At 40.1% G+C, this 22,966-nt stretch overlaps 1 protein-coding gene across 4 annotated transcripts in view; it reads right to left on the bottom strand.

Moving 5' to 3' along the window:
- The window catches only part of SUPT3H (SPT3 homolog, SAGA and STAGA complex component), a 1,115,145-nt gene that overhangs the window by 846,865 nt on the left and 245,314 nt on the right, over positions 1–22,966 (bottom strand). The window lies entirely within an intron of this gene.

Raw genomic sequence — 22,966 nt, 5'->3', positions numbered from 1 at the left:
AAACTGGTTATTTCCTTCACGCACACGTTTTAAAATGTGCTCACTTGCGTGTGTAAAAGTCGACAAGTCCTAAGGAAAGATATGCTGTTTCCTCACATAACCACTTAAAACTAGGAGCACACAAACGCGCTAAGTTTATTTTAAATAGTATATGCACACTTGCGCGGACAATTTAAAATTTCAGCGTATATGTGCTCGTACCCACATATACACTTAAGTAGGCGCACATGCGTTCCTTTTAAAGTTACCATCTTAGAGGCACAAAAATACCCACATACACGCATATATGGGTCTCACGTGAGCAACAGAGATTTTAAAAACTGTGATTTATGTACATGTATATACCCATGCGCACGCCTAAAATAAGGGGTAGAAAATGGGCGTTCTGGGGTGGGGCTAAATGTTACATGCATAACTCTGTATTTTAAAATCGGAGGCTGCAGCATTAGGTGGCTTGCTATCCTGCTGCTCCTGAGAAGGAGCAATTTTTGTAGATCTTGCGTTTTAGGGTTTACAGTTCAGGGTGAAAGTTCCAGGTCGACTGGTGGTCATGCAGGATAAAGAAACAGAGGGTCTGGAAGACTTCGATATTAACTGGACAAATTGGTGGACTAAATGTAAAAATTGGGAACATCTCTCATGTGAGCATGTTTCAAAATCCGCATACATGCGTGCATTAAAGCTCATACTAAAGTGTTTTTTTTTCCTGTAAGTTATACATGTTCATGATGTGATATTTCCTTTATTTATTAAATATATTGATGTAACGTACAGTAAATATTTCTTTTAAAAAGCGCTCTGTCCAAGGCCTACTGGATCTTCCTAACGCCTCCTCAAAGACTGTCAATGCTAACACAGGCTGGGAGACCATGTATTCCTGGGTAACATGTATTCCTGGACTCCTGGAGACTGTCACTGCTCCTGAGAAGGCATCAATGAGCAGCTCTCCTCTCCACAGGAAGACTTTGGGGATTTTATGGTCACAGCCAGAATGCTCCCACTCCTGGCATCGTGCATTGACAGAGACAGATGCTTATGCCTCTTGGCCTTTGCTTGAGGCTCAGCATTGGAACTCCTCGCTGCTGGAACCGAAGAAGCTGAACACTTGGCCTTGGGTAGGAGAAGATAGATGATGGTGTGTCTCCCAAGTCCTTTCCGGTGCTTGAAACCAAGTGTACTTGATGCGGCCTTGATGCTAATGTACCACCAGCATCCGATGCATCTCCTGGGTCCATAAGTGTCAATGCCTTTGATGCTGGCTCTGATTAGCCAGACCTAGGGTGCCTGAAATGCTCTACCATTAGTTCAAGCTGGAACCTATGTCCCCTAAAAGGTCATGCTTTGACACCTCCAGATATCATAATTAGCCCCCAAGCACAGGACGCATCTATCATGGTGATCTATGATAGATATGACCCTGTCATACAGGGGAAATCACTTAAAGCTGCTAGCTGATTTATCCATAAGGGGAAATGAGTAAAAAACCAATGCAGCAAAATCAAAGGACTCGATGACCACTCAATGCCACCCATTGTATTGTGTGTGTGTCGAAAAATGAAAAACTTAAGAACCAACCAAAATACTTATCTAAGGATATCTAAAAGGGAAGAAGCAGACCATGTGGAGCTGCAATGAAATGATTCCTGCCAGACAGGGAACAGAGAAAATCATGTGGAAGCAGGAAAACAAAGATCTGCAACTGGTGGGCTCCACAGAAAAGATGAGGCTAAACAGATCCTCCATGTGGGCAACCTGGCAGTATAGCATGTTGCACATGCCCAGTGGAGCATGCTCAAAGTTCTCAAAACTGAGATAAAAGTTCCATACCAGGCACATCTGATGTCACCCACTTGTAAGGACTGCCAAACTGCGAGAATGATAATAAGTATTACTCTTTCCCAAGTCTCACCTTCTTTAGGATGAAATGTAGAATGCAAACATCAAATTGAATTACACTGAGAACAAGATCCTGAACTGCTATATCATTAAATATTTAAGAATACTTTTAAAGGTAAAATAAAATTACTATTAAAACCTTTATTTTCTGTGCTTTTTACCTAGGATACCATCCCAGCCATATCCATCCAGTGATGCCATTAATTAGAGTTTCTGGCATCACTATACAACAGGTGCAAACACAGCATATTTATCAGTGTTACTGTAGCCCTGAGATACCAACACTAGCCAGTTACGGATAGCATGGCCATTTTTCTATCCAACTCACAGAGCTATTTGAAGGGAGTTGCAGGGACTAGGGAACTGCTAGTAACAACAGGCAGTACTAAACTGAAATCCTGAGCTGCCAAAGCAAGGAGGAGTTGACAAATGAGGTGGGAGTGACACAGGCAAGTGAGTTCAATCACATTGTGAAGATGAGGATTATCTTAAATGATTATACTCACCCTCTGAAGCAATTCATATCCAAAATATATATTATGGCCAACCGTGAGAAACGCAGAAATGTAATTAACAGTTTAAAAAAAATCTTTAATAATGCATTTAAAATCTCATTGGGATCTTATCTTTGGTTATAGTATTACAGCATACTCCATCCTTGATGCACGAATGTTATAACATGGTAACCATGGATAGTGGTTGAAGTGAGCTTTTGAATACTTTAATAAAAAGATTTCACATTTTTACTACACTTCTGTGGCAGTTGTGGTTTACCTCACTGTGCACTCTTAATTTGGACTGTTTTAAAGACTGACAGCCGGCAGTGTGCCAGTTTTTGCCTTTGGAGATAGCTCTTTTGAGTCAAATTTTCGTTTCAGGCAAGAAAAGTCCAAAAAGCCTGCAAATCAATTTGCTTGTGCAAATTTTGAAATGACACCCTTTTTGCCCAAGGATTTAATTACCTGCAGCTTCAACAAGAAACAAAATTCTACAGAATAAAATGCTCAAATTCTTCTTCAGAAGCAGCAAGAATTTCCATTGCACTTTTTGCACAAGTTTTTGCTTGTAAGTTTATCTGTGGAATGTTTCAACCTTCCAGAAGTTGCAGTGAATGAAATCCACAAGCAAAAAATATACTATTTCAAGACTCTGCAAGCAAGCAGACTTGCTGGGTTTTTATTCTGCCTGCAACTTAAACCCAGCCCTAAGACTCTGATATCCAGTGTACCATCTGTTATATCCTGATAGTGTATAGAATTCCTGGTATATCATAGTCTTTAAAACCTAATTTTTTTCTCTTGCAATAATTTACATTGCCAAATCACGTAAAATCTGCACTGTCTGTTGTGCATGTAAATCTGCCTCTCAAAACCTCAGCCACCAAAACCTCACCCTGAATTACTAGTTGCCCCTTATAGTGGTGTGATAAATTTAATGCGTATTGTGCTAAAATACGTATGTGATGCGGTAAAATAGGTATCTGGAAAATTACCCTAACCACGCCCTTTTTTTTTTTTTTTTTTTTTTTTTTTTTTTTATTGTGAGCACTATTCTTGCAAAATTTATAGCAAAATGATTAATCTAGGTTATTGTTAGGTATGCCTTCTATCACAGAATCATCTACTGACAGAAAGAGTGAAGTCTTCCTACCATTAGATGGTGCCACCTGTCACAGACCCCTATTCTCTCCTCCCCTGTGTTCAGAGCAGCAAAGGACTATTTTCGATACTTTCATCTTTGTCTCTCTAATTTCCTTCACTAACTTCTGCTCTCGGATCAGAGCAGTGCTCCTATCCATTCACCTCTTTCCCCTACCAAGCTTCCTCCTCTGTGGTCTCTCATAAGCTCCCTAAAACAGGATGATGGAAATCTATCCCCAGTATATTTAGTACCTCATAACCTCTGCTGGTACTGGCATTTGAACCCAACAGTTTCTTAACGAACAAACTAAAAAAAAAGTTTTACTCCCACTACACTAAGTTGTTATGGTAATTGAAAGAAAAAAAAAAAAGCCCACACACTAAGCTGAAAATGTGCGCAGATGTGTGCTTAGCAATCATAAAATAAGATATATATGCACATAAGACATTTTGCTCACAGTGTGTCTTCTGCACAAAGCATGATTTATGAACACAAAGCACAATTTACTAAATGTGCATATAAAAATGAGTGCACAAAACATTTTCAATGGGCATAAAACATACTTTATGCACAGAAAATAGATGGGCAGGTAGGTCTCGTACCTGTCTGCCCATAGTAATATGGTGCCAGGCCATACTTTGTGCGCAGGTCTGGTTTTCTGGGGATGGGGGGCTGATGTGACTGGAATTTTCCAGTCCTTTAGGTCAGGGCTTTGTGGTTTGAATTCAAACCACCTGAGATTTGGGAACTGATTGGTTCCCAGGCGTAGTGGGTAGTTGGTGGAGTTTGGGTATTGCTTGCTGTGTGTGGCAGGGGGAGGTTTACTTGCCTGCCGACGTCGGAGCTGCTTGCACAGCTCCTTGGCTGGGAGGTGGTGGGGGTTGTGGGTGCAGCTATTGTAATGGCCCTTATATACAGGCCAGGTGGCCTGTTGGTGTTCATCTTGCTGGTAGGTGGCGGATGTACTGTGGGGGTTGCTTGCTTTTCGGGCTCCTGGTTATTACTTGTAATAAAGCTGTAGCCTGTTTGATCCCATTCAGTTGCTTGTGTATTTATTGTGTGAATCTTTGTGAAAGGGTGGGTGCGGGAGAAGTGCAAGTCCTGGCTACCCATATTACTTGATTTGTGGACAAATTTGCAACAGAAGTAATGTCTGCGCATAAAACATGTGTGTGCATTTGTGGCTGAAACTGTGCACCTTATTACCTCGGGTCCTCTGCCTGTTGCACAAGTCTCACAACCTCTAAGCAAGTGCTGTCTGCTGTAGTTATAACTTGGCTCAAGCCACCTCCTTACCCTTCTGCTTAATTTCCAAAGCACGTTATTATAATCACTAAATAAATTTAAAGGCTCTCTTAACTGTACCAATTTGTATTTAAGTAAACCCTGGTTTGTTGTGCTGTTTGAATACCAGAGACCCATATTAAACAAAGCATGAATAAATGAGGATTTTTAAAGATGAGGTTTACTGCCAAACAGAGGGTCGTTTTCAGAGAGACTTCTGTGGGACCCAACATGAGGACAAACTTATGCGCTTATGTCATGCTCGCACACAAGTTTACCTGGACTAAGTGGAGGCATTCCTGGGGAGGGGACTTTGATTTTAAAAAGCATGCATGTCAATTTTAGCAGACAGAAGTATGTGCAGGCAGGATTGGTAAGAATGTTTTCGCGTGTAAATCCACTTTAAAAATTAGTGTAACTTATGCATGTATTTGCACTCTTTTACAAAATTACCCCTATAATGGGTTCCACCCCCTATTCAGCCAAAATAAAAAAATTAAAGTTTTCGACAAACCCCCCCAAAAAAAAAAAAACTGCAAATACCACCAAGTAGAGGGCTTGTAACTGTATTTTAACTGTTTACAGAATCACTGCCCTTTTAACTAACTGCGCAAACAATGAAAATAAAACTACAGCTACCCAGTCAAAAAATATGTAAACTCTAAAAGCATAAGATTCAACCTATCCAGTTTGAAGCTGGAAAGAAGTTGAGACAAATAATCTCTTCCAAAAAGCTGTGAAGTTAAAATTCAGTAAAAGATACTACTGAAATGTGGAGCAGAGGTTGCATGGGAGGCAAAATAGCAGCGCACTAGGCAATAGTGAAGCATTTCAGGTCCGAGCTGCAACATACATTAGCTGTTTCATTTCCCTATACATTAGACTCATTTGGCCTGATTTTCAAAGGCATTTAAGCCCATAAATTGTTTGTATGTACCGTATTTTCCAGTGTATAAGCTGCTTTTTTTTTTCAGCAATTTCAGTGACTGTGACTTATACACCGGTGCAACTTATATACTATCACAATCTCTCTCTCTCTCAGCTTGTGTTGTTAACCTCACTGTGCAAACAGGCGTGTCTTATCAAAAGGTGTGACTCATACAAAGGTGCAACTTATCTACCAGCTTTTTCATCAAATGGCAATTTATAGGGGGGTACGACTTATACACGGGAAAATATACATAAATTGGTGGTTCTGAAATGCCCAGGGCTCAGTATTGCATAAAAGTATGCGCATAACCCAATTTCGAACCTACTTTTACGTTCACTAATGATAGGGATTCTGCGGGGAGTTGCAGCTGGAGTCAAATGGGGACTTATGCACATAAAAGTGAATTTTAAAAGTCTGGCACGAGCATTAATTAGGGGATGCGCGAATAAGTCGGACTCAAGCACACCGATTGGATTTTAAAGGTTGGCGAGATCCGCGCGTATCTCCTGCAACGCGTACATCTAGAAAGTTTTCAAAAAAAGGACAGGGTGTGGGCATGGTCTGGGCGAGAACCAGATATATGCGTGTAAATAAGAACGCAACCCAGCTTGTGCCGAGGCCCCCTGACACGTAACTTTACTTCTGCTATGGATGATGTGTAAATTAAAATAAAAAATAAGCAGATCTGCAGGGTTTTAAGGGTTGGGGATAACTGGGGGGGGGGGGGTGTTAAGGTTATTAAACTAGGGGGGTGTGGAGGACCTCTTTTTTGTGAATTTTAATTTTATTATTTTAAATTTTTGCTTATTGTAATTTGTTTTTATGCATTTTTATGTTCTCTCTGTAATCTGCCTAGCATGACAGTTATTATAGGTGGAATAAAAGTATTTTAAATAAACTGGCCAAATAGGGAATGAACTGGTAAAACTGGGAATAGTGGCACACATCCCTTTTAAAATCTCCCGATTTACCCTGCAGAAGCGGAATTTGCGCACCCATGCACATGCCCAGCCAGGCTATTTCATAACATAGGCACAAGTTATAAAATAGCCGCGTCCCTGGGCACAGGCCTACGCACGCAAGCATCCATTTGAAAGTTACTGTCATACTTTTTTTATTTTCAAAACTATACGCACATACAACAAACAAATGTGATTTTGTGCAGGTTATTTTGTGCATACTGAAGGACATTTACCCAAGCTTTTCAAAGTGAAAATATGTGTATAACTTCACATTTTCAAAGGGAACTTAAGTATGTGAGTAAAGTCACATGCAGGCTTTACCATTACTATCAGTTGTAAAATCACCCTCTCTATCCCTGTTCAGATCCATAAAATCACTCAGGTAACATCAGCCCCTAATGGAGAAAAATGGGGAAACTGCACTGAGTTTGCACAGGTAGTTATGTCAGCACAAACTATGTATAAATCCCCCAGGCTGAGAGAGAGAGGGAGCTGAAAGGAGGTTTGAACTCCCAACCGAGAGCAAATTGAAACTTGCTCCGACGGAGCACTAGACGCGGACTACCTGACCCCGCCCTTGACGTCATCAGCTGGGGACCATCAGAGGGGCCTTCATAATCGGCCCTGTAGCGGCGCCACTGGCACATCGCCAAAGCCACGCATGCGGCTTTTCCTGGCACAACTGAAAAAAAAGAACATCAGTTTTTGACATCAGAGTGCTGTGATAGCGGAATCATACCTCCACAAGTAAGCCCCCTTGATCCTGGTAGGGGGAGGGGATTAAAGGATGGCGTGCAAGCTGTATCTGCTCTGCTCCAGGTAAGTTTCTTTATCTTACTCGAGATAAGACATGCCCTCGAAAAGGAAAGGGAAAGTTAGAGTGTATCCCTCAACACCAACGATCCCAACGAGGCAGCGTATTATACCGCAGTACACAGCCTTTTACCCACATATAAAGGGAGCGAATATCCCCGCTGGTGAGGCAGGAGGAGGAGCCTCCATCTCATCTGGGGAGGCCTCTCTTAGCCCCCCAGTCCTGAGGAAACGTTCGTCGACACTCTCGCAGATTGCTCCAGAAACGGTGTTTGCACCTAACGAGCCAGTGAGCTCTGTTAGAGTTGCAGAGGGAACAACAATGGAGCCTGTGAGCCAAGCTCCAGTGACGATTCAGGAGAATATGGTCCCTACAGTTCAAGTTGGTTTGCCCCAATTAACTGTTGCTGAGAATTTTTATCCTAAACCGACTGTAGTGACTCTAGACTCCCTATGGGAACTTGTGGCACAGCTTGGGTCTGAGGTTCAAAAATGCTCCCAACATATTGCTGCAAGTGTACAAAAAGTGGACACTTTCTCTCAAGAATGTAATATTCAATTAGAAGAGCATAAAAATCGGATTCAAGGGCTGGAAGATGGTGCAAAAAAAGGGCTGGAAGTACAATCCACAATAATACAGGAACAACTATAGTTGAATAAAAAAATTGAGTCCATGGAAAATCGTCTGAGACATCTGAATCTCAGACTACTGAACTTTCCTAAAGTTATTTGGAAACAGCCTAGGATTACGTTAAAGAGACTGAGGTCTTGAAAATATCATTGGATAATTTGCCATCGTTTTATAGGGTATACTTTCTACCTTTTCGTAGTTTGAGAGGAAGAGTGGAACAACAGCATCAATTGGATTTGCAAAATTTAACAGAGATTCTGGAGCCCTCTACAACTGAAATTGTGGAAAGAGCTACCCTATTAATCTCTTTTGTCTATAAACCTGACCTCAGTCTAGTCATGCGCAGCTATTTTCAGAATCTAGAGGTAAATTTTCATGGTCATTTCATTCAGATATTCCCAGACCTAGCTAAAGCCACCCAGGAGAGGAGGAAAGGTTTGTCTTTACGACAAGAAGCCCAGTCATTAGGAGCTACATTTCAATTAAAGTTTCCATGCAAATGTATCTTGAAATTAAATAATGAAGTTTGTGTATTTTTTTCCTGAACAATTAAAAATGTTTATAGATTCCCGTAAAAGGTTGCTCCTAGCCTCCTCTCCTCAAGTAAGTCCCATAACCCAGGAATAAAAAAATAAATAGGTAGATAGCATGTTATGCTTTTGCTTTAAAAAGGTATGTTCTTTCTTTGGATTATTTAGGCTCCTTTACTTTTGTTGTCTCCTACCCCTCACTCTCAGCAAATTGTGGTCTAGGTTATAATGAATGATTTCTGGAATAGAATTTATTTAAATGTTAAAAATAGTTTGTTTCTGTACAAAATATAATGGCTTTGTAAGTATTGAGAAACAACTTAATTTAAAAAAAACAAACAAACCCCAAACAGCTGTTCACACCTCAATCACCACACCACCTTATTTGCACACTTTGAAACACTTATTCACCTCATGCAACAGGAGTCAAGGGAAAAGCCGAGCATTCACTCAGATGCAAAAAATAAATCATGTCTTAGCAAGTTGGAAGGTATATGAAACAGCTGATACATAAGGCCAGTTTGTGTCCAAATGAAAATATTTGTTTATATTGTGATGATCACTATATACCTTATAAGAGAATAGCTAAAGTTTTTAGGAGGTTCATTATGCTGTATTGCTGATAAGATTGTTTTGTTGTTTTATTGTGAAGTGTGTTTCTTTGTTGTACACCGCTTTGGACAACTTATTTAGCTGGAAAAGCAGTTTTTAAATCATTTTAAAGAAAGAAAGAAAAAAACACTAGAGAGAAAGCCTGGGTGAACCCTCCAGAGCAGAGAGCTGGTAAGAATAAGAAAGACACTACAACTCCCAGGAAGCATAGGGGTTCTGGAGGGGAAGTTTCAGACAAGAGGGAGGGTGGAAACTTCCAGGCCCTTAACTACTCAGGTGGGTAATTAGTCAGGAAAGAAGCCTAGGTGTATTCAGATGAGGAGAGTCTGCTAGAAGAGGAGAAGTGCCAAAAGAAGAGGAGAAGTGCCAAAACCAGAGGGATGTGCAGAGAAGAGAGACATAGAAGCTTTACCAGAACGAGAGGAGAGATCATAGGAGTTGGACAGAGAATCACTGGTAGCGACCTTCCCAAGAAATAGGTACAAGTGGGATACTTGGAAACTAAAGCTTTGTTAAAAACATTGCTGTGGATGGTTGTAGCTGGGCGTAAAGAAGAAATATTTCCAGTTGCAAGCTATGGAGGGTGGTAGCAGTGGGGCTTGGTTCCCAAGAATGAAGCCCATAAAGAAAAGCAGAGTCTGTTGCCTTGACGAGAGGACTGTGTGAATCATCAGGGCAAATCTGTTTCAGTTATAAGAAGTAGTCTGTGACTTTTGAGAAGGAAAAGATAGAGTGGTTTATGAAAAGGGGACTTGCTCTATTGTAGCAAAAGACTATCGGGCCAATACAATACCATGAGCTGCTCAACACGCGACTGGACATGTGTCCATAGCCCCTGAGGCAAAACAGGGATTAATGCATCCAAAACGAGCGTCCAATCGTGCGTGTAGGTAATAGCGCTCATCACATGTAAATGCATGTTGATGAGGCTATTATCTATTCTCCCTAATGCACATTTTTACTCACCAAAATTAACACCTGCCCTGAGCAGGCGTTAATTTTGGAGGAGCCCAAAAGTGTACAGAAAAGCAGAAAATACTGCTTTTCTGTACTTCCTCTGACTTAATATCATAGCGATATTAAGTCGTCAAAACTAAAAAATTAGAAATGTCCTCCCTGCCCCCCCCCCCCCCAAAAGAAAGGGTGCCGGCAGTCAGGTTAGGAAAAGGGCCGCTCTAAAATTGAGCGTCCGTTTTCCTAACTGGCTGACAGCCACCTCTCCCGGGCATCCGCTGCCAAGGAGGCACTAGAGGTGTGCAATTTCCCCTAGCGCCTCCTTTTTACCGTGGCACCCAATAAATATTAAATCGAGTGCCCGGGAGAGGACACTCAGTCATGAGCGCCCTTTTAACACGCGCCTATATGGAACCTAATTCCTCCAGAATAAGACTGTGATAGACAACAATCTACCTGGATGTTTGAGTAAGTGACACTATTGGAAGGAATAAGGTAAATGTTTGCTAAAGACTTGTGCTACTGAGGCATTACAGATTCTTGTTCCAAGACATTCACCTGTGAGACACCTGTGTTACAGCCCAGAGACACCTCAGGAAGGAATAGAATGTTTTAGAGCTAGTGTGGAAAGAGAATGAAGATTCAGCATGCCGACCCACAGATAAAGATCTATTCAGTCATTCATTTATAGCTGTCCTGTCACTGAAGGAACAACATTCACAGGACAACAGCCATTTCTCTTTACATACAACATGTAATCTTCTACCCTACTATTGTTGTCATGGCCTCACAATCTTGCAACACATTCCACTCAGGCCAGTAAGGTAGGACTCCAAAACAGAACTTTTCCCACTTTTTCTGGAAGGCTACACAGAGAGAAATAAAACAAAAACAGATTTCCTCCAATAGGAAATTATGGGCGCTACATACACAAAAGGGTGCCTTCCTGAACTTACCTATGCTTGGAGCAAGAATACATTTATTTGGGATAGAGGTCTCAAGGAAGCGAACAGAAGTCAGATATCTAGATGAATCAATAACCTTTCTGAGATGGGAGTGACATTAGATTGGAGTCCAATAATGACCTGTATAGGCAAGCTCCACCTCCTATGCATTCCAAATGTCTTTTTTCTATTTCTTCTGAATAAAGGTTTTGTTTTATTTTTTTTAAGGGGGGGTCTAATTTGTATATCAGTATTTTAAATCAAAAATAAACTTGTGAGGCGCTCATTTTTTAAACTTACTTGGGGAGCTTTCACTTTCAGAAGCAGGATGTTAACAAATGGTGACTGAAAAGTTGGATAATATTTTTCTTATATTTATTTTTTCATGTGTGTTGTTTTTCTGTCAAATTTTTGCCTGGTTTGTCATCTTTCTTGTTCTTTAATTTTTTTCTTTTGTTATTTATAGAATAATTTTTTGATTGGATTTTGCCCTCCAGAGGCAGCTTTGGTGAAACACAGTCATATCAGGGGAGACACCTTTCCTTTTAGATTATAAAATGATTTGTTACTTTGCTCCTTTTGAATAAGGACATGAGCTATACATCATTATAACACTGACAGCCAATTCCAGCAGGTTCAGTGAATTTCTCTTATATGAATGGCTCTTTCCCATTTACAATGAAGTTACGGTACTTAAGGGACTATCCACTTGAGTTTCTTTGTTCTGGTCGTTGTGAAGTGTAATATTACTGTCCCTTTATTTTATGAGGTTTATATCAATTAGTCATCAAAGCATCCCTATGCATCTTCATTCCATACGCACTCCAAATTATATGTTCCCACTTCCCAAAGCTTCTGGTGCAGCTTTTAAACTAGAACATGGGAGAAAGCTAACAGTCACTCAGCAATGGTTCGGAAGAGGTTTTCTTGAAGGATACTAAAACCGAGGAGTTAGGATATCCCAATAGAAATGGAAGAAAAGTGAAATGATTGCAGACATGGTTAAAAGGTGAGATAAATAAGACTACATTATCCAAAATAACTTCTTTCAAAAATAGGAAAAAGGATCCATGTGAAGAAAACAGGAAAAAGCAAAAGCAATGGCAAGTTAGATGTAAAACATTGTTAAAGCAAGCTAAAACAAATTTGAAAAGATGCTGGCCATAGAGGCAAAGATTCATAATACAAACTTTTTAAAATATATCTGAAGCAGAAAGCCTGTGAGGGAGTAGACTGGACCATTAGATGATCGAGGGGTTAAATGGGCACTTAGGGAAAATAAGGCTAACGCAAAAAAATTAAATTCCTTGCTTCAATGTTTACTCCAGAGAATATTAGGTAGATACCCATGCTGGAAACTGTATTCAGTGGTGATGATTCACAAGAACTGAAACAAATTCCAGTGAAGCTGCAAGACGTAATAAGACAGACTGACAAACTAAAGAGTAGCAAATCACCTGGACCACATCTTCTGAAAGAACTCAGAAGTGACACCGTAGATCTATTACAAGTAATCTGCAAACTATCATTAAAATCATCCATTTTACTCAAAGATTGGAGGTGGACAATGTATCCCTGATTTTTAAAGAGGGTTCTAGGAGTGATCCGGGAAACTATAGACTGGTGAGGAATCTGACTTCAGTGCCAGGAAAAATTGTGGGAACTATTCTAAAGAACAAAATCACAGAACATATAGAAAGACTTAGTTTAATGGGACACAGCGAGTATGGATTTACACAAGGGAAATCTTGCCTCACCAATCTGTTACATTTTTTTTTTGCAGGGGTTAATAAACATGTGGATAATGGTGAGCCATTGGAAATTGTGTATTTGGATTTTCAGAAGGTATATAACAAAGTACTCCATGAGAGACTTGTAAGAAAATTAAAAAGTCATGGTACAGGAGGCAATATTCTGTTGTGGATAGCAAACTGGTTAAAAGATAGTAAATGCTCAGTTTTTTCAGTGGAGGAAAGAAAACAGTGGAGTAGCTCTGAATCTGTACTGGGGACTGGTGTTTTTTAATATATTTATAAATGATCTGGAAAGGCAACAAACAAGGGAAGTGATCAAATTTGCAAATGACACAAAATTATTCTGAATTGTTAAATCAAAATTGCAGAAGGATCTTGCGAGACTGGAAGACTGGGCATCCAAATGGCAGATGAAATTTAATGTGGACAAGTGCAAAGTAATGCATATAGGGAAAAAGTAAACCACACTATAGTTCCACGATGTTAGGTCCATATTAGGAGTCCATATTAGGTCCATATTAGGAGTTTCCACCCAGGAAAAGGATATGAGCATCATAGCGGACAATACCTTGAAATCCTCGCTAGGTGTGTGGCAGACATCAAAAAAGCAAACAATGTCAGAAATTATTAGGAAAGGAATGGAGAATGTTATAATACTTCTGTATCGCTCCATGGTGAGGCCACACTTGGACTACTGTGTGCAATTCTAGTCGCTGCATTTAAAAAAAAAAAACATAGTTGCAATGGAAAAGGTGCAAAGAAGGGCGAACAAAATGATAAAGGGGATGAAAAGGCTCCCCTATGAGGAAAAGCTAAAGAGGGCTGTTCAGCTTGAAGAAGAAATGGCTGAGGGGAGGGGGGGGGGATATGATAGAGGTCTGTAGCATACTCAGGCCTGCTGCAACCACAAGAATAGTTCAGGAATATAATAAGTCTAGACTAACTTAGTTATGGTGCTTATATTTATTTACAGTGCTTCAAAGATACAAGAATCAAGATAGTAGCTCACCTTGCGTCAGGCACAAATGTCCACCACCTGGGTGTATCATGAGGTCCTACCAGTTCCCTGGGGCCTTCCCAAGCCTCCCTTCACCCAGAATCCCTTGCAGTGTTCTGCTTAAAGAGGACTGGGTTAAAACCTTGAACCAGTCTCCTTAAGGTGGAATGATGGATTTGTTGGTATACTCAGTCACGAGGTCTATAAAATCATTAGTGGAATAGAATGGATACATTTAAATCGGCTATTTACTCTTTCAAAAAATGCAAAGAATAAAGGATACTCCATGAACTTAGTAAGTGGCACATTCAAAACAAATCGGAGAAAATTATTTTTCACTCAATGCACAATTAAGTTCTGGAATTCACTGCTGGAGAATGTGGTAAATGCAGTTAGCGTAACTGAGTTTAAGTTCATAGAGGAGAAGTCCATAAACTGTTATAACCCAAGTTGCTGCGACCAGTTGCCACAAATGGGAGGGTGAGGAGTGACAGCAGCTTTCACTCACACAATTCCAAAACACCACAAAGACCAAATGTGGGCAAAATTGGCCACAGCTTTATTGAATGACATACAACAATATCTACGTACAAGAGCCATAACACGGGTCTATCTAGTACTCCTTGTGGCAAGCAGTGCATCACCTCCTGTCCTGGGGCCCACCACAGCCAAGAAAGGCCCTGTTCTAATGTGAGGTATTCCTCCTGGGTATTTCCAGTCACCCACCTCACCCAAGCAAGGTGACTGCCCAACCAAAAGGAGGCATCTAGTCTGCCACCTACTCTGGGGCCTGCGAGCCCTGACGGCAGACAGCCTCCCAGAGTTTCAAAGAATGGTAGACCATATTCAGTGCGCTGCCTCCAAATTGTGACCCCTCTCTCGGCTAGAGTACCCCTTTCTCCCACTGCATCATAACAACAGTATACAACCCTGGACTCTTATTAATAGCAAAATCTGACTAACCGGTATAACCAGTAGTATTTAGGATGGGTCTGCAGAGAAGGCAGCAGCGTGGAGAGCAGAATCAGAAAGGGATGGATCCCGTCTGTGCAGCAAAGTTACCTCCCCGCACAGCTGACTCCACCCCCAGGCCAGCCCCCCAACCTCAAATGACCCAATGGACAACACAGAAGAGGTCAGACATGCCCCCAAATCATATGGCCCCTCCCCTGGTGCATGCACCTTCTTTCCAGCCCTGTCCGACTTCCATCATCATCCTGCTCCCGACGAGGTTCCAACGCTAGAAGCATGCTCACACCGGCGGGTGATGTCATCGCGTCGGCGATGTTATCACTATGCGCCAATGATGTGTCTCACGCACCCATGATGATGCCACTGCTTGAGCACAGCATGCACTGAGACACCGCCAGGCCCAGGCCCGAGCTGGTGTTGCCATTTCATTCCCCCCCCCCCCCCCCAGTCACTCCAGGCGCAGCGCCAGGGAATTGGCAGAGTCCATGCACTTGCCCAGCGCCATACCTTTAACCAAGTAGACTTTAAGGTGAATTTTCCAAAGTTGTGTACATAAAAATCTGCATAAATGCTATTTTATAAACCTGAAACAAGTAAGAGTTTGCAAGTAAATTTGCATGTGTAAAAAAGGGGTAGACCAGGGCCAACATTTACAAATATAAGTTGATATTTTATAAGCAATTTATGCATAGAGATTTGGAAGCTTACTATCATATATTTACATCTACTCTATGACGGTAACTTTCAAACCCACGTGTGAATGTCCATGTGCACGCGGTTGGCGGCACACGCACGTGAACATGCCAATTTTATAACATACAAGTGTCGACGCACACATAAGATCCACTACCACGCGCACGATTTTATAGCCGCACACAAATGTCAACTCGCGTGCATAAGGTTGGGGAATTTTACAACATAAGCGTGGTGACGTAATAATCCAAGTTCCCTCCAGTAAAGAAGCAGACTGGGAGGCAACTTCCTAACCCCCCTACCTAACCTGCCTCCTTTTTCCCCTACTAACCCAGACCTCTAAAATCCCGCTGTCTACGCTATATTTTTTTGTTTTTATATTTACATGCTCTCTGAGGCAACAGCAACTTCCGCGTGTCATTCCCGGCGCACAATGTCCCAGCCTGCCCATGCCCCACCCAGACCCCGCCTCCAGCCCGCTCATTTTTCTGGAATACTTTCTTCTTCACGTACCAGGTGATACGCACGAAGCCGCAGACTTTTGAAAATCCCCGCGGTGCACAGCCCGGCCACGCATGTATTGCCGTTATACGTGCAGTTAAGTGATAGTATTTCAAGACATTTACTGACTGGATAGTCAGTCTGTGTGAAACAGGGGATGGGAGTTGGGGCTGAAGAGCCAGGAGGGTCTTGATGACCTGCAGATGGACTGGGCGAACTGGTAGACTAATTGGTAAAACTGATAATTTCATTGCCGCACTTGTTAGACAATCTCCTGAATTATGTGTGTAAAATCCAACTTACGGGGGTGGGGGGGTTAATGCATGTAAATTACGCAGGTAAAACCTCCACCCATAGATTTTTAAAGTCAGACATAAAATATGAGGGTATAGCAGTTGCGTGCTCCTTATCCAGCTAAATTCCAAGTTATCTGGCTAAATAGTGGTACTTATCCAGTTAAGTAACAGCAAAACCACTTAGCCAGATAAATCTTAAAATTTATTCAGCTATCTGACCTCAGGGTATGATTCATGCTTTTCAATATATATATAAATGACCTGGAAAGGAATACAACGAGTGAGGTTATCAAATTTGCGGATGATACAAAATTATTCAGAGTAGTTTAATCACAAGCAGACTGTGATACATTACAGAAGGACCTTGCAAGACTGGAAGATTGGGCATCCAAATGGCAGATGAAATTTAATGTGGACAAGTACATGGTATTGCATATAGGGAAAAATAACCCTTGTTGTAGTTACACTATGTTAGGTTCCATATTAGGAGCTACCACCCAGGAAAAAGATCTAGGCATCATAGTGGATAATACTTTAAAATCGTCGGATCAGTGTACTGCAGCAGTCAAAAAAGCAAACAATGTTAGGAATTATTAGGAAGGGAATGGTTAATAAAACAGAAAATGTCATAATTCCTCTATAATCGCACCATGGTGAGACCGCACCTGGAATACTGTGTATAATTCTGGTCACCGCATCTCAAAAAAATATAGTTGCGATAGAGAAGGTACAGAGAAGGGCAACCAAAATGATAAAGGGGATAGAACAGCTCCCCTATGAGGAAAGGCTGAAGAGGTTAGGGCTGTTCAGCTTGGAGAAGAGACGGCTGAGGGGGGACATGATAGAGGCCTTTAAGATCACTAGCAAGTCCCTAGCGCCTCCTTTTTAACAGGAGCGGTGGCTGTCAGCGGGTTTGACAGCCGACGCTCAATTTTGCCGGCATCGGTTCTCGAGCCCGCTGACAGCTATGGGCTCGGAAACCGGACGCCGGCAAAATTGAGCATCCGGTTTTCGGCCCAACAGCCGCGGGCCGAATTCAAATTTTTTTTATTTATTTATTTTTTTTTTACTTTTTTTTTTTACTCTTCAGGACCTCCGACTTAATATCGCCATGATATTAAGTTGGAGGGTGCACAGAAAAGCAGTTTTTACTGCTTTTCTGTGCACTTTCCCGGTGCCGGAAGAAATTTCTGAAAGTAAAATGTGCGGCTTGGCTGCACATTTTACTTTCTGTATCCCACGCGCATACCTAATAGGGCCATCAACATGCATTTGCATGTTGAGGGCGCTATTCGGTGCCGCGGGATGGACACGCGTTTTCCTCCCCTTACTGAATAAGGGGTAAGGGAAAACGCGTGTCCAATAGCAGGCTAACAGTGCGCTCCGGAGCGCACTGTACTGTATCAGCCTGTAAGGGAATAGCCACTGCTATTAATTGCATCAGTAGCATGGGATCTTCTTAGTGTTTGGGTAATTGCCAGGTTCTTGTGGCCTGGTTTGGCCTCTGTTGGAAACAGGATGCTGGGCTTGATGGAACCTTGGTCTGACCCAGCATGGCAATTTCTTATGTTCTTATGAAAGCTCTTCTTCCATTCTGTGTCTGTGGGGAAAAGGCTTAGTGAATCAGGCCCTTAGCTAGATAAGTAAGGCTTGTAAGACTTATCTGGCTAAGTAGTAGCTTTGCGGCTTCTTAGCTGGATAAATCAAAATCAAAATCAAGGTAAAATATGTATTTGTGTGTTTTTTTTTATTTTGTTTTTACATGAACACCTCTGTTGCAGGGTACATTTATGTGTATTTTATAACCTGTATATATCATATACATGCAGGCTATAAAATACAGCAGATTTTCACTCACCCACATTCATATATATACAGGAGTGCGCACAGCTGTTTGAAAGTTATCCTCCCTGGGAACAGCCGCTACTTATCATTGTGCGATAGTAGCATGAGATCTACTTACTGACTGAGATCTTGCCAGGCACTTGTGACCTGAATTGGCCACTGTTGGAAACAGGATACTGTGCTTGATGGCTTTTATTTTCTAAGAGACAGAAGGCTAAAAAGAAACCCCCATAGCTAACCTCATAATATTTAAGAAAGCATTTACAAAGAAATATAATTAAATTAATAAAAAGATATAGGACTTCTTGGCGCATTACTGAATGTGTTTTACACGTACTTTAAAATGGCACAAATCGAAGCCAAATATCACCTTTTATGACAGTAGATATTTGGGAAAATCTGATATTTACCCACTATTCACCTAGTAAAGGCCAATATCTCTGGAGTAAATCAAGGCCAGAAGGGAGAACAGAATAGCAAAGACTGACAACTTCTAAAATCTATTTGAGGAAAAATTCTCAAGATTTTTATTTTACCAGCGTTGTTTCCTGTAGCTTTTCCTTGTCATAGTATATTCCAGACAGACTAGTGACAAATAAAATCCTTTAGTACTGGATACTGATCCTGCATCAGATCCCAGGAAACTATGACTAGTCTCTTGCACTGCATATTTCAAATACATCCATAAATTTTCTAGGAACTTCCAGGTCTTTGTTTTATTACAGTGCAAGTCAGTTAAAATTTAACAAGTAAAGTCATTGTCTCATAATACTATTTTATAAGAAAAATTAACATTTAGGGCCTAATTTTCAAAACAATTTATGCATTTAAATGGGCTTTATGAAAATTGATGGTGGGGGATGGAGGAAGGACTGTGCACATAAAAGCATGCACATAACTCATTTGTATGGGTATTTTTATATGCATGAAAAAAAAAAAACAGGTGTACCGGGGGAGCAGAGAAATCTTTTACATGCATACTTTCGATTTTTATAAGTTCATGCAAGCATTTACAGCTGCTCAGCATGTAAGTCTGCCATATTTTTCACAACCCTTACCTTCAAAGCAGACTTGTGTGTAAGGTGTGTAAGTCTGCTTTGAAAATTGAAGCTAAAGTCTGTGAGTACCTTTTACTCGCAGAATTCAGCTCTATGCAAACATTTACCTTCTTAAAAGTTTAAGCTTTTTCCTTCAACAAAAATGATTTCAGAATGTTTTTAATCAGAATACTCTACTCTGTTAATGTTAAAACATCTCTATTCCAGCACATATAATTTGTAAAGTACAGACTTGGAGAAAAGAGAAAATACAGATTTATTAATTCAATAGTGACATTTTCAGAGAGGTGTGGGGGAAAGCTGGAAATAAACTTTTGTCTACCAGGAAGTAAGGCAGACTACATTGGTCTCAGGTTGCACATCTGCTGTCATATTCTATGACTACTATCAAATATGAAAATAAAAAACTGACTATAAAATGTAAATCAGAACATTTTAGGATTGTTTATAGAGCATCACTACCCTCAAAACACTATAAAAGGGGGGGGGCAGAGAAAAAAAATCATGATTAAATGTTCTCTGATACCAAGAATTTATAATATAAATATAAATAGGAAGATTACATAATATGTGAAAAATCACATAGACCAATCTGAGGAAGATTAAATGATATGTGAAAAAGTCATATAAAGAAGAGTGGAGGTGCAATTAATGTCCTAGTCTCAAAGATCAAAAGCACTACACACAAATCATTAGCTGAACAGTCAACCTGGGCCAAGTATGTCTTGCAAGAAGCCTGAAAAAATTAACAGGTGAATTTTCAAAGTAGCTACGCGCGTAAATGTGACATACTATCGTAGCAATTTTCAAGAGCCATGTGTTCGAGTAAAACGCACTTACATGAGTAAATCCTATGAACAATTCAATGTCATATATTGTAGCAATTTTCAAAAGTGCATTTACTCGAGTAAAACCCAGTTTTACGCATGTAAATGCTTTTTAAAATCAGGCCCTTGAACGAATAAGTACTCATATTAAACAACGTCTAGTGTTATTTGAGATTAAAACTGCCAATTAAAGAGTTCAATTAAATAATTTATATATGTATTGAAGTGTTAGACATGGCTGTGAATAGGCACCCCCTCTCCCCCCACCAAAAAAAAAAAATAAAATTCACCATTTGTTATATTTTACCAGTCATATCACTTTTTCAAAAAAAAGGACTAGACTAAAAATTGTCTTCAGAAGGACTCCTACCATTCTATAAATACTGTCCCACAGCTGTTTAAAATTTATTTTTTTTTAGGCCATAGCAACACTGTTTGGTTGTTTCCAATTTCTAAAACCACAAATAGTAAAAGTGTACTCAGTCTACTGCAAACATAAATAGCAAATGCACGCTTCAGCACTTTTAAAAGGATATGGAAATTGGCAACAAAAATGCAGTTCATGTTGAAAATTTACGAGGGCTCTGCCATATTTCTTCAGAAACACAATCAGGTAAAAATTAGGAAGATCTCGACCAGCTGGGTGGCATTTTTTTTTTTTTTTTTTTACTTATATTTTTTTCAAACTGAAAGGCTCTCATTATCCAGCATCTGGCACTTGATAAAAAAAAAAAAAAAAGAGCAATGGTACCTTTGCTAAAACCACAGTTTCTTTGGTTACACAAACATCTTTTCACCTTAGATATCCTTTGGAATTAAAGTGTTTAATTTCTGATATTCCAAGGACTATTACAGAAGCTTCTGCAAAATTACAGCCTGTCCAAAATTTGCCAACACTAGCATACAAAATGCTCTCTAGTCGAGTGAATTTTCAGGTGCCTCTCCCCATAGAAATTTTACTGACATTTGTAATTAGTCAAACTTGAATGGTCATATAATATATGCTTCCAATAGTGATAATATATTTCAGATGCATGCTTAAGTCTCTCCATGATGGCATCATTTAATGTGGGTAACATTGGTAATTATTTCTAGGGCACTGTCAAGTACATACAGCACTGACTCATATTGAGCATCATGCTCATGAAGAGAAAAGAGAAAGATGGAGGTAAGATTTCCCAGCTTTGGGCTATATTCTTGAAGATGTGTTGTCATTAAAGGGAATGTGGAACGTATTAAGAAAACAGCTCCTAAGGAGACAGACTTTAAGGATTTTCTCCTGTTTAGACCTTTGGGAAAATCATTTACACATTTGCTACACAGTGTTCCAATCATTAGGTGGGGAATTAAAGGAAAACTTCTTTTGGAAGGGGAAAAACAAATGTGTCGGAAATTGCCACATGTGCATGGCAATTTCGTACATATGAGAATGCATGGAAAAGGAATGCATTAGAGCCAATTGACTGCCAAATTGAAAGGATTTAATGATCACCTTTATCGTAATGACTGTTCCACTCTTTTCATTATATTTTCTGAAAAGGCATTTATCCAACTGCTTATTAGAGGAAAAAGTTTCCATCTAAATCTCTCTGCTGTGTAAAATTTTAAGTTGGAAAATTGTGTCTCCAATAGATTAACGACACCATCTACACAAAAGGAGAAGATATGATATAGTCATATCTTCATTTATTTACCGTAAAACATGTCATAACAATATCAGATGCAGTACAGAAGATGCTGCCCTCCAATATACCATTTTAATATGTACACATGATCAATTATGCTTCGACTGGTACAAAATAGATACTATTTAGGATAGTTTTCAAAACTGTTGTTACTTTTCTTCTATGTTAGAAGAACATAAAACTGAAAAACTCTAAACAGGAATTTCCCCCTGTCCCTTATTCTTAGAAGCCTAGCCATTAATTTTAACTGATTTAACTGAATGTCTGTAACAATGCACATTAAAACCAAAACAAGACTGGATCTAATAGCTACTACATGTTACATCTACTTATAAATTTACCTCTTTTTACCTCCTTTGTTCAAAAATTATGTCAAAGCTGAATGCAATACTTGTTTTCAAGTTATTGAGAAAAGATGAGGATCAAAGTTATAGTCATCTGGTTCATGCAGCAGAAACTGTCAGGAGATGTTGATGGGCAAATTGGATGACTTATCTGCAGTCACGTTCTATATTTTGGTTTTTCCATTCATGAGCTAGTTTCTGTTCAACTACTACAACCCTTCACTTTGGAACACTATGACAGCTTAGCAGCATTATTTAATTAATAGTAATTGAAAGAAAACCATGAAAACTTTCATTGAATATTTTATACTGCATACTGAACAGAAGCATTAACATATCTCAAGAAAAAATACGGTCCCTGTACTGCCAGCGTGCCCTCCTGTGTGGCAAGCCCTGACGTGGGCCAGGTGGGGCTTGCAGTTCAGGCTTCAGTACGGGTACTTCTCTAGGAGGTGTTTGAATTCCCTTGCCTGTAGTAGTAGTAGTAGTAGTAGTAGTAGTAGTAGTAGTAGTAGTAGTTTTTGTTTTTGTTCAGCAGCCTGAAGCAGCCAGTATCCCTCTACTAGTACACTTCCCCCCTAATATTGTAGCTTTAGGAAGACAGGGCAATTAACAAAAATTGTTTTTATTGGCCCACCAGGGCTGTGGAGGTATGTCCGAGAGAAGGCCTTTTATCACACACAATATTATGTATGATCCACGATAATGGACATTGTCGCACGATAAAAACTTTTTCCACCCTACCGCAAATCAAAAAACTGTTACCCCCACATTAAATTCAGCGTTATTATGCGAT

The sequence above is a fragment of the Rhinatrema bivittatum genome, chromosome 3 (assembly GCF_901001135.1).
Source record: "Rhinatrema bivittatum chromosome 3, aRhiBiv1.1, whole genome shotgun sequence".
Taxonomy (NCBI): Eukaryota; Metazoa; Chordata; class Amphibia; order Gymnophiona; family Rhinatrematidae; genus Rhinatrema; species Rhinatrema bivittatum.
This window is presented reverse-complemented; position numbering and strand designations above follow the sequence as displayed.